This window comes from Grammomys surdaster, unplaced genomic scaffold, assembly GCF_004785775.1.
Source record: "Grammomys surdaster isolate TR1022 unplaced genomic scaffold, NIH_TR_1.0 264, whole genome shotgun sequence".
Lineage (NCBI taxonomy): Eukaryota > Metazoa > Chordata > Mammalia > Rodentia > Muridae > Grammomys > Grammomys surdaster.
Window position 1 is genome coordinate 4,573,355 of NW_021604705.1, and position 14,860 is coordinate 4,588,214.

A 14,860-nucleotide genomic window follows, 5' to 3' on the forward strand; every position below is an offset into this window, starting at 1 on the left:
ATAGATAGATAGATAGATAGATAGATAGATAGATAGATAGATAGATAAAAAAGCCTTAGTAAAACATTAAGAGACAAAGATCCTCCAAAAAATGCAAAATGCAGTTGAGTTTATTTTGTTTGGCAATTTACTGCTGGGCGTAGGACCTACATTTAAATTTGTTCTATTGCCCCAAGTAAACTTCCCTGGAGAAAACTAATTTTTCATTTGCAAATGGCTAGTTAGAGGTAAGTTCTGTGTTAGGGATGGTGTTGTCCACGTCTCGTTTCTTCTGTAGGTCTCAATCTGGTGCTGACCAATGCAGGTCCTATCCATGCTGCTTCAGTCTCTGTGAATTCATATGTACACCAGGCCCGTTGTGCTCAAACGGCCTTGAGTCCTTCGTGTACTCCATCTTCTCGAGCTTTTTCTTCCTGCCTCTCTTCTACAGAGTTCTCTGCACTGTGAGGGGATGGGTTTGATGGAGACATTCCATTAATGGCTGAGTGTTTCAAGGTCTCTCTTTCTGCATTAGTGTGTCTCTGTGGGTCTCTGTATTTGTTCCCATCTGCGGCAGGAGGAGGCTTCTCTGATGATGCCTGAGCAAGGCATAGATCTATGAGTACACCACAACATCATTGGGACTCATTTTATTACACCATTTGTTTTTTACAAAACAATACTTGTTTTTATCACGCATGCCTGAGCTGTCTCGGCTCAGGTCATTAAGCAGTGTCATTGAGGGTCCTGTCTTATTCCGTGGGCCTTAACTCAAATATTAGTTAGCTACTATCACAAGCTTTCTGCCACTATTGCACCAAGATATCTTGCAGGCAGATCACTTATAGATCAAAGAGTTTTATTTCTATAAATCATTAATAATTTTGGTCAACTCCTTTCATAAGGATTATTTCCGTTTCCAGTTTTATTCTATACACTCGAGGAGCAGTTTCCTAAAGCTTCAGCAACACTGCTATAGTTCATCTCTTCAAAGTTTAGAAATAGTAGCAACACTCCAGAGCACAGGAACTACTGGTTTTTTAAAGTCAACAATATTAACAACATTGTTAGTTTTATGATAAATGTGTATAAATAAATAAATTAGAATAATTCCTACAACCATGGTTAAACATCAAGTCAATGGGTCTCATGAGCTGTTACTTGCTGTATAGTAAATAAAGCAATTATTTGTAAAGTTAATAGCTGCCACTTTACTATTGATTTGAAATCTTTCTATTTGTACCTTTGAATTATTAGCTCTTCAAAGTGTATTTATTTTATATGTTTTGGATATTGACATTTTAATGAGATAGGCTGAATCATATTTGATGAATTATAAAGTTGTGGGTGGTAATGGTCTTAGTATTAATCCCCTTGTTTAGTTTACATAGGAGAGTGACTATTTTGTTAAAGAAGCATGTTTATTCTGAGATTTTAACTTATATTTCTATTCTATACTTTCAGACTAATTATTTGTAATCATCCGTCAACTCTATAATATTATTTTATTTAAAATAGTCCTCATTTCACTTTTTCTTAACCGAGCATCAATCTCAAGGATAAACTTTTACATTTCAACAAATAATATGGCAGTTATTTATCATTTATTAGTGACTTTCAACATTCTGGGACCATGTCAGGTTTCCTGTCACCCCACTAGGACCTTGCAAGAGAGCAGAAGGTAGGAGTTTTGACAAAAAGTGGGTACACAGCTTGCTATTAATATGTGGAGTTTTGCTTGACTCCAAAAGCACTGCAGTTTGACCCAGAACCTAGACGAAAAAAGTTTTACATGAGAAATTGCTAAAATGATTTAAAATTTGTGTAGGAACAAATAGGTTAAAATAGTTTGAAAACAGCCGGGCAGTGGTGGCGCACACCTTTAATCCCAGCACTTGGGAGGCAGAGGCAGGTGGATTTCTGAGTTCGAGGCCAGTCTATAGTTTAAAAACAAACACACAATCTAGCCAGTGCCTTTTCATCATGCAACTAGGCTCTAAGAACCGGGACTGCTGCCTATGTCCAGGAAAAGTGAATTTGTGTGACAGTCACATACCTGAGCCACAGTGCCATATGTACTCCACTGATTCTGCGTCTGACGAAAAAGTGAAGAGGCGTCTATAGGTCCCAATGTAGAGCAGAATCTAGCATCATAATCCCAGGTAACCTTCACCCCTAACTTTACTGCATATAAAGGTCTCCTGACTATAACTGGAAAGACAGAATAACCTTTACTTGACTGAGTTATCTACTTTCCTAGGGACAATAGTTTCTTTCTACACAAGTTTAATAATCAACCAGAACATTGCATACAATTCAGCTTTTCTCATCTATTTCCCTCACACCTATGGGCTCCACCTGATTTCAACTACAAATCATAATGAAACTTTGCTTGTGTTGTCCACTCTCTTTTCCTTCAAGAATGTGTGCCTGGTGGAAGCATGGTTTTGAAAATGAAGCAAGCTAGAAAATTTCCCTTTTAAATGCTGGTATTAGGCAAAAATAATGAAGAAATTAAAAACAGAAGTGAGTTTTATAAGATTAGTTGAGTACCTGAGCTCTCCAGGTCACATTTTCAGCTCCAGCAGAAGGAAACCAGCTAAGTCGTGCCAACACTCTTAAAACACTGGCCAAAATAAAAGCAAACAGAGAAATGGAAATGACTGTATATCCAGTAATGATAATCTACCACCACAGTATGAAAACTATGCTTTTCTAAATCAGAAAATCTTTGCACAAAGATTTTTCTCATTTTACTTTATGGTCACTGAGGTTTCTCTAAATTTTAATCACAAATACAGGGTGCTTAATATTGGTTATCCTTTCAAAGAGATGAAATAGAAATCACATATTACATTCTGAAAATATTTATTCTAGTAATTAGTTCCTTCTGTATAACTGGGGAATATTCAAAAATACATACTTTATCAAGATTATTTCCTTTTTTGTGTGCGCGCTAGTGTGTGTGTGGTTTGTGTGTGTGTGTGTTTGTGTGTGCATGTGGTGTGTGTGTGTGCGTGTAATGTTGAGGCTAGGTGTTAGCTTCATGTGTTGCTTCTCCAGCACCATTTACCATTCTAAAGGCAAGTAGAACCTGGGACAATGGTGCCGACAAATGATGGGGACAAAAGTCTCATGAAAAAGCCGATTTTATTCAGAGCATCTAACTTATACTCAGAATGTTAAGAGAAGTCACGTGACTAAAGTGCACAATCAAACACAAGGGCAAGCTACCTGTGTGGACAAGCTGTGTGTGGCAAAAATCTTATCTTTCCAAACAGGCATATAAGCAAATTCCAATGACCAGTTGTAATGATCTCAGGTAAATTCTGACAGGCTTCACCTGGGAGGGGAACAAAGACAGAATCCCACAAGCCCTCAGACTTCTCATAGGACTCCATTCTTGCTCCATATTCTGACACATTACTTCACCATCCACTTTCTTTTCTAGACAGTCTCTTATTGTCCTTGGGATCAGCAAGCAAGCTAGTTCATTTATCTTTGACTTCCTAGTGAGGGTATTACAAGTATGTACTGTCATGAGCAGGATTTTTACATGACTTCTGGGGAACCAAGAACAAGTCTTCATAATTGTGTGGCAAGCACTTTACTAAATGAGCTATTGCCTGACATGTGTGTGTGTGGGGGGTGCATGTGTATGTGTTTGTGTGTTTTATTAAAATAATGTATACATGAAATAATACCTTATTGAAGACATTCAGATAGAATTAAACCATCTTACAAGTTTAGACATTTTAATTGAGTTAGGAAGAATACTAAGTTGGTCAGTATAAACACCCGAATTCAATAGTCATGTTGAAAGTTGAACATGCACACACATGCCCAGAAACCCAACACTGAGAGGATATAGGAGGATAGAAAAGGAAGAATCACTGGAGTTTTCTGTCTAGATACTATCTTCCTTGAAAATGGTGAGCTTTGGCTTAAGTAAGAAATCATTTCTAAAGGTAATAAGGCAGATATAGATAGAACAATGTACATGACATTTATTAGCCTCCATATGCATGCAGTATGATCACACACACACACAAACACATACACACATAGCATATATAGTTACACAAAAACTATATACATTAAAATTATAATTCAAAAATTTAAAAATGAATATATATAATCAAAACTGCACTATTTAGAAAAAAATTTTCTATAAATTATCAGTCCTGCAAGGAGTTGAATATGTCCTTCCAGATCTATTACTAATTAGAAGCATATGAAATATTGGATCATGCTACACATAGTTCTTTTATACAGAATATCATTTTTTATTTTACTTGAACATGTTCTCTTAATTACATGATTAATCATAAAAACAAGTTCATATTTACAGCTTAATTTATACTAACATGAGTCAACTTATATATTAGAAAAAGCACAGTATACAAAATACCTAAAAGCATGCTTCTGTACCTGCCTGCATGTTTCTAATTCTGCTATTACTGTAGCTCTTTGTATTCTTCCTTATGATAGCATAAAGCATATTACTGTCTTTTATATGTGTAATCTATTTAATATCGAATAATCTCTTTCTCAAATAGGTTATCAGAAATTTTTAGACAACCCCATGTTATAATATATTTTATATATGTATATTATGTGTGTGCCCATGTGAGTGAAAAAGACACACACACACAAAGACAGAGAAATGAATACATAGGAATATTTCTCAAAACCTTAAAGTAGTATGCAACATGTGGTATTTTCTTTATGCACGCACGTGTGTGAGTACACATGTGTATTGTGTGTATGTGTATATGTGTGTGTGTATGTGTGTTTAATCTATTTCTCTTTAGGAAATGTTAGTGGTAAAACTTTCTAAGATTATGCTAATAATACTAGTAATAGTCTTTCAAGATGCAAATACTGCCTTTAAATAAAATCATAGCTTAAGATTATATGTTTAAAATTCTGGTAAATTTTTTGTAGGTTCATACATTCTATTGTGTTTGGGAAGGTGTTAGTACATTTTTTTTCAAATTATTTTTGTGTCTCTTCTGTAAATCTAAAAGACCCTTAATTTATTTGATCATTCTGGTCATAAAGGTCCTATTTAAGAGAGTGCTATTTTAGTAAGTGCTTCAAAAGAACAACCACATCCCCCTTGTACCAAACCAAGCAGTTGAGCTGAAGTTTTCTTCTCACATATTTCATCTTTAAAGGAAAAAAGTAAGTTTTGTTTGACATTTTAACAATATATCTCTCTTCTAGAGCTTGTCTCCTTATGTTTCCTTTCACCACCTGTTTTTATTTCCATTTCAAACATTATAAATATATAATATATGTATATATATATATATGTATATATATGTATATATAGACACATATGCAGAAGAAAACTAATATGAAGGTATTTAGCTGATTGTCTGCTTCTTGGAAAGTTCTGAGCATGACCCTGTGAGTCCTCAATGCTTCTGAACAAAAGCAGGTCTTCAGCTTATTGCCACATTTTAAAAAATTTATTAATCGATGCTACCAAATGAACACTGAAGGATAAATTCAAACTGATGATTTTATTGGAATTTCTGAATTAAAAGTCCTTCTAGTCAAACATTTGTTTTCCCTTTTAGGCAAGAGCAGTCTGAAATATAGTCTCTGTAGATCAGGCTTTTTAAACAAGAACATTTACAGCATCATTTATGAAATTTGGAATGTACAAAAATTCCAGCCTACTGGAACTTTCCTTTACACATTTTGTAACACCAAGTTGCAGCATATCAAAGTTTCTCTCAATACTTCCTTAAGGGCCACCTCCTTTGTCCAGCAAGTATTCAAGTGCTTATTGGCAAAGGTATGTGTTCAAGTGAAACTGTTTTATCAAGACTCTCAATACAAAGGATACATTTAAAAACAAGTTTTCCCATGACAAAATGTATTTTAACTCACATACTTCTGCTTCAGTCCAGCTGGCATATCTGGGAAAGCTAAAATGCTGCTGTCTCAGGAAACGCTCAGTGAAGCATGCATACACATTATCCTCCTGCCCATCTTTCCATTCATCATTTTCCATTGTGCCTTTGTAGATCAACATATAAGTTAAGAAAATATCGTTTCTATGTATGCCAGGATGAATTTCTGCCCAGAAATTCTATATGTGACACTGTTTTGTTTAGATCATACCAGAATGGAGGGAACAAGCCTGGCTTGGTCAGGTCAGTGGTAATATGTTCTACTTCCTGATTTCATCCACATTTTTATTGGTAATACTAAATGGGGAAATTTTCCCTTCCACATTGAATTGTTCTTGATAAAAGCAATGGAGCTGTCTTCATGCATCTGCTTAGTTTATTTAACAACCATTTGTTGATTCCTTACATATGTAAAAATATTTTATAATCATTCTATATAATAATGAAATAACCAGACAGCCATCCCTGTACTGACCATTTTGAAAATACAAATATTTATAAATTAAATGATTTCTACATAATATTGACGTTAACCTCATTATTTAGTGTTTAGTATTCCAGCTATACCCATTAGTACAAACATTATTGAATGTACCATTACCAGTGTTATTTAAATGTACTAAGGGTATCAGTACAGTACCGTAGAATTACATTTCATCTAATCACTCATTTAGAACAACATAGACAATAATGAGGATGCAGGAGAATAGTTATATAAGTTAAATCCATAAAACCTAGACAAATACAATTTTTTCTTGGTGTTATAATTATAGATGTTAAACATCAGTTAAGTTCTTGATGCTTTACTTAGTAAGCTGTTGACCATTCTACAGGATGCCTTACTATTTTATAAATTAGTAAGAAGAATCTCTGGTGGGTTACAGTGCTGTCTATCTTGTCAAAAAGAAAAAACAACAGATATTGCAGAGTGCTTTGGAAAAGAAAAAGAAAGTGATTCATGTTTTAATATCAGGCAACTATTTTTTGCCTTTATTAGTAGTAATATAATTTGTATTATCACTAAGAGTCAGGGTAACCTGAGACCTGAGTAAACCATTTAAGTGGAAAACATAGACTGTACACTGGATATCTGCTCCTATTAAAGGATGTGCACAGTGGTAACTCAACAAGGAAGTGCTCAATTAATGCCACATATTTGTATAATTTAGGTCCCTCTACAGATATAAAGAGCACATCAAATCATAGACTGATAACACTATACTAATTATGAAAAATCAAGCCCAATGAGGTTAAGGTTAAAGCTAATGCAAGCTTATATATATTAAGGTTTGGAACCAAGCATGGAACTTAAACTTGTAATCTCACTATGATGTAGGCTGTCCAGATGGAAAAACACAATCTGTATTTGACTTGACTAGCTACTTCTAACAGTAGGTGAAGATATACTATGAAGCACTATCAGGCATCTGAAGAGGTGAGCGGTACAGAGGAACCGGAGAACCCAAAGTCTGTAGCTCCAGATGGAGGCATACCTTCACTAGGTCCAAAAGCAAGAAAAAAAAAAAAACTCAGCTCTGGGGAAAAATTATTGAGGACATGTTTTGAGAGGCCAAGATACATCATTAAGAACAATGTCAGAATGTAGGTAATCTTATTGATAGAGAGTAGGCAGAGACAGGCGGATCTAAGTTCAAGGTCATCTTGATCTGTTTAGTGAGTTCCAGGACAGCCAGAGCTACATAGTGAGACCGTGTCTCAAAACAACAACAACAAGCAAGCCAATCAATAAATCAATAAATAAACAAAAAAATGAAAAAAGGAACAGAGTGAGATATAGGTTAAGATAGTGTACTAACTCAGTAGATTTTACTAAATCAGTTAGTGTACTAAATAAAGTAGATTGTCAAGTAAAAGGCAAACACAAACAAATGTCAGTACGAAGCCAAGAAGGGAAAATTTGAGTTAATGGGTTTTATCAAAGAAATTATATGTGACCCTTGAACTCGAGCAATTGGACAAAGGTTCTTATTTCAGAATTCTTTTTTTTTTTAAATCTTTGAAGACACTGATATAGCTTTTCATCTGAAATTGACTTCTCCCACCATACAGACAATAAGGAAAATGCTCAGATACACCAATTCAAAATTGGTAAATTTGTCTGTGGTATAATTTAAGGGATGTCATGACTAGTTTCCAAAACACTATAATTACAGCTTTATTGCTTGCCAATTTTAAAAACCACCTGAAATGTACTGTTTTAATGCAGTTTGATGGGGTCTTGTTGGGACAGGAAACTGTTCCTGGAATGCGATTCTAAGATTTATAATCTCGTCTCGTAGATTATTCATTGTTTTATATGTATCCTGAAGCTACAAATGTGGAGTTTCAAATTTTATTGTTATGTGTATTAATGTTTTGGGCCAGTATGCTATTTATATTTTGACTTTTAATTTTGAATCCTGCTCGGGTTTCTACATTGAGGAGCTGAGCCAAGTCACACATATCCCCCAGGGGATTTGAGTCGTTTTACCATAAGATATAAACCCTGAACACAACGATGATTTCTAATAGCCCCCCTCCCCCTGCATGTCTTCCTTCTGAGGTACACACACGCTTATGAGAACTAAGAAGTATAATAAGCAGAAAGAAGGCAGACAGTCCCTAACACATCCATCCCTGTCCCAATTTTTGCCTTTTGTGCTTTAGCACTGCATTTCTTTGTGTGAAAATTCATTATTTATAAGCAGAAGATAACATTTCAGATATTCCTTCCCATATTAAGCCTGTAGACCAAAACGATACAGAATACTTGTGACATACAAAGGAGGAATGTGTGCTAGCCATCCATGTTTAAATCATGGGTTCTTAAGCTATTTTAAAATGTATTCTTCTCACACACATTACATCCTGACCACAGTTGCCTTCCATCCTCCCCTCCAGTGCCTCCTGCACCCCATCCCCATCCACTCTTCCTCTATTTCTCTTTGGAAAAGGGCAAAGCTCCCAGGCATATAGCATCCAAACACTGCACGTCAAGTTGCAATAATTGTCAGCACCTCTCCTCATATTAAGGCAAGACAAGGCAATGTAGTAGAAGGAAAGGGGTCCCAAAAGCAGGCAAAAGAGTTAGAGACAGCCTCTGCTCCCTCTGTTAGAAGTCCCATAGGAACACCAAGCTATACAACCATAACATATATATGGACAGACTAGGTCAGACAAATGCAAGCTCACTGATTTTCATTTTAGTTGATTCTGTGGGTATTTTTATGGTGTCCTTGACCAAACCCTCTGCTCATATAATCTTTCCTCCCTCCCTCTTCTGCATGATTCCCTGAGTTCTGCCTGATGTTTGGCTGTGGGACTCTGCTTCTGTATCTATCAGATGCTGGATGAAGCCTCTCTGATGATGATTATGCTAGGCTTTTGAGTATAACAGAACACCATTAAAAATCATTTTGCTACCTTTTATTTTTTTCCTGTTGTGTTTGGTTCTATCTTGGTCTCTGGGCTATCAAGCCTCTGGTTTCTGACTAATCAGGAAGTGTCAGGTATGTGCTGCCTCTCATGGCATGAGTTTTGACCTGGACCAGTTATTGGTTGGCCACTCCCAAGATTTCAGCGCCACCTTTACACCAGTACATCTTGCAGGAAGGACAAATTGTAGTTGAAGGTTTTGAGGCTTTGTTGGTATCCTAATCCCTCCTCTGGAAGTTTTGCCTCCTTACCTGAGATGGCCTGTTCAGGCCATTTCTACCCCATTGTTAGAAGTCTAAGAGATGGTCACCCTCAAAGATTTCTGGGAGTTTGGCTTGCACTAGGTTTCTAGCCCATTGCCAGTTCCAGTTGTCTCTATCAGTACTCTCTCCCTCCATCCTTCCCCCACCTGATCTCTCCTGTTCCTATCCACATTTGCCACCACTGTACCTAAGATACTTGTTCTCTCTTTCCTTTCACAGGGAGATTTACTCATTCTCCCATGGGCTTTTCTTCTTACTTAACCTCTCGAGAGCTGTGACTTGTAACATGATTATCCTTTACTTTACAGATAAATGAGCACATACCATGTTTGCCTCTCTGGGTATGGGTTACCTCATTCAGAATGGTTTTATTTTTTCTATTTCTATCCATTTGCCTGCAATTTTCATGATGTTATTTTTTAATAGCTCAGTAATACTCCATTGTGTAAGTGTACCATATTTTCTTTATCCTTTTATTATTATTATTGCCCTCATTATTCAGTTGAGGGACATCTAGGTTGTTTTTGATTTCTAGTTTTTAGGAATAAAGCTTTTATAAACATACTTAAGCAAGCTTTCACTCCCACCAGCACTGAAGAATTGTCCCCTTTGCTCCACATCCTTGTCACCATGATTATCTGTCACTTGTATTTTGATTTTAGCCATTCTGACAGGTGTAAGATTAAATCTCCAAGTAGTTTTGATTTGCATTTCCTTGATGGCTAAGGATGTTGAACATTTCCTTAAGTGTTCCTTCACCATTTGAGGTTTTTCTGCTGAGAATTCTTTATTTAGATTGTATCCCATTTTTAAAATGCAGTTTTTGGTTTGTTGATATCCACATTCTTAAGATCTTTATATATTTTGGATATTAACCCTATGTCAGAAGTAGAGTTGTTGAAATTATTTTCCCATTCTGTAGGCTGATGATTTTTCCTATGACAGTGCCCTTACAGAAGCTTTTGAGTTACCTGAGGGCCAATTTATTAATTGTTGAACTTGTTGTTTCCTGTGCCAATGTTTTCAAAGCTAGTCCCCACTTTCTCTTCTAACAAGTTCAGTATATTTGGGTTTTATGAGGTCTTTGATTCAACTGGAATTGAATTTGTGCAGGGTGATAGATATGGGTCTATCTGCCAACATTCATTTAAACTAGCACTATATGTTAAAGATGCTTTGTCATTTTAAAAAGAAAAATCTCAACCATTATACTTCACCAAAGAAGACTCAAGAGTCAGATACTGTGGTGAAAGCCTGCTCAAATATATACAATTTCCTTATGATGGCACTTAATGCTATGAACTTACCTCTTAACACCCATATTGTGAGGACTCTATAGCCTCAGTAACAGTGTCAGACCTTGGGGCCTCCCCTTGAGCTGGATCCCACTTTGGGCCTGTTACTGGACCTCCTTTTCCTCAGGCTCCTCTCCACATTTGCTCCTATGGTCTAATCATGTTCTTAACTCTGTTAAATTTCAGTGATTATCACGACACTACAATCTGTTTCTTCCTCACTATTTCTCTCATGTTAGCATGTGGTCAATCTTTGGTGTTTATACTGGAATTGTTTTGGGGCAATGGCTTGGGAGGCTATCAACGGTAGGAAGTAAACTACTATTGCTATTTTGCTAAACTGTCATGTTACAAATTGTCTTCTATATATTTCTATTTCTACCCACAGACCCCAGGAAGCTTCCATGTTCATCAGAGAAGCTTTCCCTTGCAATGGACAGTGGGTAGAGCAGAGACTCAAAGCTGGCTAAAGTGTTGAGAACAAGTGCCTGTGGGCACTTCATATTCTATCCATTTTACATACATACTGCAAAAACACAAAACTTCGAAAATATGTATTTAATCACTTTTTTTTAAATCATCAATATTTTCTTTAGAATGAGAGGTGACATTCCTTACTGAACTTAAATTATTTGCTCTTCACCTGGGAGTTCACTGTCTCAGTCATCAAAAAAAAAAAAAATTAAATATGTGAATTGTGAGTTTCTTTTTTTTTTTTTTAGGCAATATTGTTTTTTTTTTAAATTTATTTTTCTCAAATCGTAATTCATTCACACAGGGGTTATAAACACAGAAAGGCAGGATGTGGAGAAGGGAATGATGCTGGAGTGTGGGAGTTCAGGGGGAATATCTTCAGAACCGGGTATTGGCTGGGTGAAGGTTCAGGGGACAAGTCACTATGACTCTGCCTATGACTCGCTTGTCCTTATCTAAGTTGGTATTGTCTGCCTTATTTACAAGGTCTATGACTACTCAGACTGGTAAATTTCCACAAAAGCTGCCTGTTTACATTAGCTTATAGCCATCTGTTTCAATGTTTTTCCACTGAGACCCAAGACAAGGTGTTAGTATACATGTATGACAGGCCTATTGCTGATTTTAGGCCTATGGCTGATTTTAGGCCTTCAGTGTGTAAGCAGGGCTGCCCCGACACCTCCTCCCTTCTCTAAGTATAGAAGGGCTGTGGCAATTCTAAACTTGTGAAGGCGGGGATAGAGGCCTGACCTCCAGTATTTGAAGAGGACCTTGTAATGGCTCCAGTCCCCCTGTCGTTGTCCAGTGAAGCATGAGGGCCATACCCGTCCCAATGTCTTTTTCCTGGAGAGGGGATACTTTTGACATCAACCCCTATGCAGTCAGGCTTGTCCCTCAGGGAACCCAGATAGATATTTTTATCTTTTATTTATATTCCCTTGCAGTGCTTAGCCTCGCAGCCTAAGCAAGAATTCAGATAGCCTGTCAGAGGGGGTTCTGGGTGGCCCCTCTCTGCTTGGTCTAGGGGGAGAAGTCCCCCCTTTTAGATTGGGTGGAGTTGGGTTTTGGAAACATCCTGTATAAAGTAACAACCTCATCTTGAGTCTCGTGGTCCTCCATAGCTAACTTATGATAATGTATCTGAGTAGGTTTTGCTACCAAATTATTTATCTGTTGTATCACAGAGTTAGTCTGCCTATTTGAGAGCCAGGGACCAGCAGAAATAAGCAAAAAGAACCCAAACAATGGTCCCAAGATGGGAGGAAATAGAGTTGACAACTTTGGGGAGGCTGAAAACCAATTCTTGTACCAGCATTCATCTGTCTCTTTCTCTCTCTGATTTTTCTTAGGGCCTTCGCTACCTGTTTCATGCTCTCTTTAACCCTCCTTGTCTTGTCTATGTAAAGGCAACATTCTTCTTTAAAGGCTGTACACAGTCAAGAGCTGTACACAGCCTTTTCTATTGTAATAGAGTAAATCAAGTCCAATTAGGATCTTTGCGATTTTAGGAGGTCTCTTCAGACAGCGAAACCATGGATTTCTTCAGATTAGTGATGTCAATCTCTAGCTGTTTGATGTTCTTTTCGGTGGCCCTTCAAAGGTCTGAGTAGTGTAAGTTCGGAGGCCAGCATCTGGATTAGAACTTCTAACAGCAGACATCACAGGTGATTCATTTTTACCTGAAAAGGAAAAAGAAGGGAATTCTCAGGGAGATTTCTCTTCCCTGGATGTAAATTGTTATTCATCGTATATATGGTTGGGTCTGGCTTTGTGGAGGTATCTACTTTTTTCATTAATCTTTTTGGTAGCTGGTTAGCTGTGCCTTCTGTCATATCAGACAGGCGTATCAATCCTCGGCCCCATAAGGGAACTGGGTCTGGGCCATTCCCTTTAAGGGTAAGAGGGTCCTTCCCCATATCTGTGGAAAAGTTTTGTTGGTCTCACTGGTGCCAGAGGCAGTCAGCAGCAGATTTGCCATGAGCTTTCAGCTTTAGAGAGTTAAAAGTGAACAAGGCATGATGGAGAGTATTTCAGGGGGACTCCTTCTGAGGGGATACCGGTCCCCCTCTTTTGTTTTTAAAGTCAATTTTTCAGAGTTCTTGTAAAATCAGGAGAGAAGTGCCAAGAGTTGCTCCTTCCACACTCAGAGAGTCGTGAAGACCCTATTTAAGGATGTATAATATATTAATAATCTTTTGCCAAAGGACTGTTATAGCACCGCCGACAGCTAATCAGATTATATAATATATTGATTAGTAATAGCTTCTACTTTTTGTGAGATTACCTCTCTTTTGTCAATTAATTGTTGAGGAAAATTAGGATTTATGTCTCTCTTGAGAATATTGAACAGAGACTTAAATTCTTTTGTGGAGAGCTTAAAATAGGATCTTAGCCAGCTAGCAACTCCTAGAAACTTTTGAAAATAATTAAAAATAAGTAAACTCTCTCCCTTTCTTTTTTTTATACCCTTTATCTGTGTGGGGTTTTTTTTATTGGATATTATACGTATTTAACTTTCAATGTTTTCTCTTCTCCCATTCTCTCCCAAAACCCCTTATCCCATACCCCCTCCTACTAATTTTGTGAGGGTGTGCTTCAAACATCCTCCCAGTCCCATCTCCCTGCTCTCTAATTCCCACACAGTAGGGGATCCAAACTTTCAGGGACCGTGGCCCTCCACTTTCACTGAAGTCTAACAAGGTCACCCTCAATTCCCTATACAGGTGCATGAGTCCCTCCCTTTGTGCTCTCTGGCTGGCAGTTTAGACTTTAGGAGCTCTGGTTGAAACTTTTGATACTTCTTCTAGAAAGGACTAAAGCATTCACACTTTGGTCTTCCTTCTTCTATGTGAGTTTTATGTGGTCTATATGTTGTTTCTTAGAAATTGTGAGCTTTTGGGCTAATATCCACTTCTCAGTGAGTGCATACCATGTATGTTCTTTTGAGATTGGGTCACCTCACTCAAGATGATATTTTCCAGCTCCATCCATTTGTCTAAGAATTTCACAAACTCATTGTTTTTAATGGCTGAGTAGTACTCCATTGTATAAATGTACCACATTTTCTGTATCCATTCTTCTGTTGAAGGGCATCTGGGTTCTTTCCAACTTCTGGCTATTATAAATAAGGCTGCAATGAACATGGTGGAGCATGTGCCCCTGATGTATGTTGAAACGCCTTTTGGGTATATGCCCAGGAGTGGTATAGCTGGGTCCTCAGGTAACATTATGTTCAATTTTCTGAGATACCGCCAGACTGCTTTCCATAATGGTTGTACCAGTTTACATTCCACCAACAGTGGAGGAGTGTTCCTCTTTCTCCACATCCTTGTCAACATCTGCTGTCACCTGTATTTTTGATCTTAGCCATTCTGACTGGTGTGAAGTAGAATCTCAGTGTTGTTTTCATTGGCATTTCACTGATGACTAGGGATGCTGAACACTTCTTTAGGTGCTTCTCAACCATTCAAGCTTCCTCAGTTGAGAA